We start from the raw sequence: 6,117 nt of genomic DNA on the forward strand, positions 1-6,117 counted from the left end.
ATTTTCAGATGCATTGGTGTTTGTAAAAGAAGACTCCCTGTATATCATTGAAAAGTAGATTAAAACTAGAAAACATGCAAGCTGTTATTATAGCTGCCATGCTGCATAATATCGTCAGAAGTATGAATTTAGAAGAATTAGAATCAGAAATTTCAGTCGCAGATACATTACAGGAAAATAATATAATTGTTCGTAACAATTTTTCAAAACTTACATCTGAAATACAACTATGTACTTATAAATAATTGCTTCCAAAGATAATTTATAAAATAAACTCCAAAGATAATTTGACTATTTTTTATTTTCCAAAATGATAATTACATGGTAGTTAGTACATACAAGATATTTAATTTAGAATTTGTACATATACTTAAAAAACTATCGAACATAAAATTATTATTGCCTACTTAATTTATGAAATTTAATATTCCTTTTAAGTAATTTTTAATTTTTTAAATTATCTAAATCTAACTTAACTTTTGCTACAACAATCTCCTTTTCTTTATTTTCCAAGTCAAGTCTCTTTTTTGCTATTAGATATTCTGCTAATGTATTGTCCCTATGCTAGCCTTGCATTTCTTTTCTTCCATCTTGTTTCCGCTTGGCTGTAAAAGTGTTAAAAATATTATGTGTGACCTACAACAATGTGCATGCTTTATCCAAAATTTCATCTGCAATCCTTACCACCTCCAGCCTGTAACAAAGAGCATAATTATTTCAAATACTACGGCAACCTGAAGAAAAAATCATGTTTATCAATGTGTTATTAGAGACAAACAATCAACTAATTATACTAACCTTACTAAGGTTGTTTCTTATGTTGCCGTAGCGTTCTTTAAGTTTTCCCATTTTAGTCGAAGCTGCGATGGAGTTCGTGGGAAACGACGAATCGACGAATTAAAATCATTTACAAGGGTTTGCCAAGCCTGCTCCTTCAATTTATTGTTTGTGGCATTTGTTGCCTTATTATTGAAATGTTTTTTCGCCGCCACAAATTCTGCTAGAATCATCGTCTCATCTTTTGTCATGGGTGCTGCCTTTCTTGACTGAAAAAGATATATTTTCTAAACTTGAACTCAAAGTTTTCAAAGTAAAATTATTATTATCAATGTAGTTCATAGATACTTACAGAATTCATTTTATTTCACTGTAGCTCTTTAATTATAAGCACACTTAGAATTATAAACGAAAGTTTTAAAGCGTTTTGGAGGTAAGTCATCATCTAATATAGTAGGTAAACAATAGAAAAACAAACAAAAGAAACTGATCACTGCTTATTGGCAAACGGACTGTCAAAACGTTTCGTTTCATAATTTCGACTAGGATAAAAATAGCAATACGTCCAATTTAAAAAAATCTACATATGTTTTTATTACTTTTTGTTATAAACAAATGTGTTTATGATAGTCTACAATATGCTGGTTAAATTATAGTTATAATTTAGAATAAAATAAAATAAGTCTTGATCCTGATGTTGTTTCGTATTTGAAGTAGAACGAAACGTATCAAGAGGCTCAGATAAATCGGAGGGAAGAAGCTATCTACTGTTGGTTAAAGAGAGATAGCACTTATCCGTGATTGTGAAACGCAAACTAAGGATAGATACGCTCTTGCTGATATTCGGAGATAGCTATCTATCCGAAAACTCAGATACGTTATTGAAAACGGCCGTAAGAAGCAACGCAGTCAGTGCTACGCCGCACAAACAAGAAATATCGTCGTAGAACTCCTCGTAGACGCGCAGCGTAGCAGCGTAGCAGCCGACGTAGCACAGCCGCCGGTCGCCTCGAGAATAGATTGTGTTAAAGGACTAACGACGACAAGCGACCACTCGGGGCTCGTAGGGTGAACAGTATACTTAAAATTATTTTATTTCTATTTCCATTTTTAATTTTTGGCTTATTTCATTTGTGTGTTGTATTATTAAGTAGGAACTTAAAAAATTTAGAACTGTACATACTTCTGCTGTGCGTGTTATGTATGTCTTAGAATAAGTTATGAGTTTGACTAATTCGTGAACCAATTGTATTTTTGACCAGCATCGAAAGCGGAACAATAGAATAAGAGTATAAAACATTTATCTTAAGCCGTAAGAAACCGAGCGAACTTGTTGACAAATAGAATAGCGCGGCGGTGACGTGATATCGATGTTGTTTACATGCAGGTGAGCGGATGAGTCACGCGCCGCACCATATGGTCCCGTCTTTTGTTTCTTTATGTTTTATAACATCTAAATTTGAAATAAAATAACATTGGACATAACACAGCCGGCTTGTTGAACTATTGTGTGCGCGACGAATGGAAATAGAACGAAATTGGATAGCGGTTTGGTTACTTGCTGTCACTGACTTAGATGTACATGACGGCGTTAACGATATTTATGTTATATAGCACGTGCAATAGGAGTGACTCACACAAGCCAGGTGCGCCGGCCGTGTCGTTCCACTTGTAAACAACAGCTGCAACAGAAGTGACTCATAAGCCAGCTGCGCCGGCTAGTATAAAAAGGCGGAACGTGCCTTGAAATGAACCTCATCATACGAGACTTCTTGTCGAACCGTTCGTTCCGATATCGAGTCGAGGGAACGCGTTCCCGGCCCCGTCACGTCACAGCCAGAGTCCCGCAAGGCTCCGCCCTCTCCCCGTTACTATTTAGTTTGTATATCAATGATATACCCCGGTCTCCGGAGACCCATCTGGCGCTCTTCGCCGATGACACCGCCATCTACTACTTGTGTAGGAAGAAGGCGTTGCTTCATCGACGACTTCAGACCGCAGCTACCACCATGGGACAGTGGTTCCGGAAGTGGCGCATCGACATCAACCCCACGAAAAGCACAGCGGTGCTCTTCAAAAGGGGTCGCCCTCCGAATACCACGTTGAGCATCCCCCTCCCGACTAGGCGCGTCAATACCTCCGCCCCCGCCGTTCGCCCAATCACGATGTTCGACCAGCCCATACCGTGGGCCCCGAAGGTCAGATATTTAGGCGTCACCCTCGACAGTAGGATGACATTCCGCCCCCACATCAAGACGGTACGCGACCGTGCCGCCTTCATTCTAGGACGTCTCTACCCGATGATATGTAGGCGAAGTAAAATGTCCCTTAGAAATAAGGTGACACTCTACAAAACTTGCATACGCCCCGTCATGACCTATGCAAGTGTAGTGTTCGCTCACGCGGCCCGCATACACCTAAAATCATTTCAAATTATTCAATCCCGTTTTTGCAGGATAGCCGTCGGAGCCCCGTGGTTCGTCAGGAACGTCGACCTCCATGACGACCTGGACTTAGAGTCCATCAGTAAGTATCTTCAGTCGGCGTCCATGCGCCACTTCGATAAAGAGGCACGACACGAGAACCCTCTCATCGTGGCCGCCGGTAACTACATTCCCGATCCTGCGGACAGAATGGAAAGCAGTCGACGTCGCCGTAAACACGTCATCTCGGATCCTCCCGATCCACTAACGGTGCTTTTAGGTACTTCAAGCACCGGTCACCGTTCTCGTCGAACCCGTCGCTTGCGACGAAGGGCTCGACGAGTAAATTAACTCTCAGACACAGCCCACTGAGTTTCTCGCCGGATCTTCTCAGTGGGTCGCGTTTCCGATCCGGTGGTAGATTCTGCGAAGCACGGCTCTTGCTAGGGTTCGTGTTAGCAACTCGTCAGGTTTGAGCCCCGTGAGCTCACCTACTAAAGTTAGGGTTATGCTGCATAGCCGCTAGGGCTATCAGCTTAGGTAGGAAAAAAAAAAAAAAATGAAATGAACATTCGTTGGACTGCGTTTGCCTGGTGCACTTACTATATCCTTGTTACGTTGTGTGATTCAGTGACTGTTGTACGTACTGGTTAAAGTTGGACAAGTGTTAAAGTGAATTGTTAAGATAACATATTGTTGATTAAATCAGGAATCAAAAAGTGACATCGTTTTACTTGGTGTTCAACAAGATAATATCTACCCTCAAGCTTACATCAGAAGTGAGATCAGGACTCTACTCTCACTGGCGTGACGTGTTTGAACATGTTCGAAGTACAGCAAAAAAAACATGATGCAGATCAGAATACTAGTAGTGGTACGCCACAAGAGCGTGAATGCAGCATACGTAAGTCGTGTAATAACGTCTCTGTTACCTGGATGGAAGATCTGAGCCACGAAGAAATCGTCACATCTTACGTTCTGGCTCATGTTGCCCAGTTTGACTATCGACTTCATCACATGGCATTTACTAACGGAAATACAACACGTAACAAGCTATTGCAAGAAATTAAGGCAAGTGCAAATCTCAAGTGAAACTTCGATCGCAATAATGGATCTGTCATGACGAGTGGGTAGTTCCGACACGAATCGTTTTTAAGCCAATGACTGCTGCTAGAGTTACATGGCACTAGTACAGTAAACCAGGACATGAGACTGTGAATTGTCGCTGAAATTTTAGAATCTACTCGATTCAATACCAATAACACTACACGTTCGATGACTTTGGGCTCCAGCAAGCAAGCAAACAAGAAAGCAAGCAAGTTTCCGTGGGGAAGAAAAATTGACACATCTGAAGTCGTCGTGACCTGTAAGATAAGACGTCCGGTGCGTTCGTGTCTGGCGATGCGGCGGTGTTCGGGTTCCGCTGGCGGATGCAGGTTTTTCCGGTGAAGTGCGTGCTTGTGCGTGCTTGACATGTGTTCGCGGTTGGCTTCCTCAGTGTGGGAGTAACATCGTGTAAGAGAGGTGGAACCCGTAAAATTGTAGTTTGCGTGGTGGCTGGTAAGATTTGTTGCGGTAAGAAGTTTGCATGGTGGTAAAATGTCTTGTGAGTCTGCACAGGTAGCCGGAGGTGAGACTTCCGCGGTCGCGGCCCACCCAGTCCGCGAGAACCGGGCAGATCGCCTCGACGGTACGGAGGCCGGCCGACGGTTCCGCCAAACCACGAGACCACGCCTCCAGCACGGACTGCCGATATTGGAGCCCCCGCGCTCCGGCTGCACTTGCGCTAGGGCGCGCCGCCTCGTAGGAGACTGTGAGGTATCATTGAATAACTCTGACTGCGATCGCGCGCTGCCGGCGTCGCAGCGCGGCGACGTTCTCGTGGGTAAGGACGTGGCACCAGACGGGTGCTCCGTATAGTGCCATCGACCGCACGGGTACCATCACCCTGCCTATTTCTGCCGTGAAGCAGCGGTGTATTTCGGTTTGAAGGGTGGGGCAGCGGTTGTAACTATACTGAGACCTTAGAACTTCTATCTCAAGGTGTGTGGTGCGTTTACGCTGTGGATGTCTATGGTAACCACTTAACACAAGGTGGGCTGTGAGCTCGTCCACACATTAATACGAAGAGCATAATCAAACGAAATTAGATACGAAGTTTAAAGGGCCGTTTAAAGTAGTTGAAGTATTGGATGGTGTCGATTTAATTTTGACTCTCACACATTCGCTTAAGGCTCGAGCTGCTACTTGCCTCGCAAAAATACAGCCTGGTAAGATATCCTGGCCTACTATTAAAGAGATGCTGACAAAATTATCTAATGATGCAAGACCACTTCGACCTGGTTATTAAATTTGAAATGGAAAGCAAAAAGGGACCAGCTGAAGCCGGTATCCGGCTATGGCAACTTATAAAGAAGATTCCCGACGCTAATGTGCCAGAACAAATAGCCACCGGATTTGTTATATCAATACTGTCGCAGTGTGATGAAAGAATCCGTCGGGAATTGAACTCTGTCGTTATTACCACAAAAAAATCGTCTATTTCACACATTACGTGGCTTTACCCTCAAAAGAAAAAACGAAGATCCTGATAAAGAACCAAAACGCTCTCGAAGTTTTTTTCCGTGGAAGCTGCCATTTCTGCGGAAAACCTGGGCATCGTGCCGAAGGGTGTTGCGACAGATACTGCTCTCAAACTTTTTTCGATATTCCAGCAAAACCTGAACAACCTCCTCATCCGTGGGCGCCCGGCTCTCGCCTGCAAGTCAGCTGTTACGTGTGCGGTGATGCGAGTCATGTAGCTTCTGGGTGTTCCATGCGCTACAAGAAGAAAAACGACACTGCTCCAGGTGCTGTGGCAGGTGCAACCAGAGACGTCAACGTGTGTTCCAGAGCTTCAGTGTGTTACAGATAAGTG

General features: G+C 43.5%; 1 long non-coding RNA gene across 2 annotated transcripts; it reads right to left on the bottom strand.

The window, feature by feature from the left end:
- Positions 1–594: 594 nt before the first annotated feature.
- Positions 595–1,676, bottom strand: LOC134201630 (uncharacterized). 2 transcript variants are annotated; one of them, XR_009977003.1, is made up of 3 exons: positions 1,130–1,144; positions 799–1,046; positions 595–694 (listed from the first exon to the last, which is right to left on the bottom strand). It is a non-coding gene; the product is annotated as an uncharacterized LOC134201630 (long non-coding RNA). The 2 variants fall into 2 exon arrangements; XR_009977002.1 differs by having other exon boundaries at positions 799–1,676.
- Positions 1,677–6,117: the final 4,441 nt, after the last annotated feature.

Source organism: Bombyx mori, chromosome W, assembly GCF_030269925.1.
Source record: "Bombyx mori chromosome W, ASM3026992v2".
Lineage (NCBI taxonomy): Eukaryota > Metazoa > Arthropoda > Insecta > Lepidoptera > Bombycidae > Bombyx > Bombyx mori.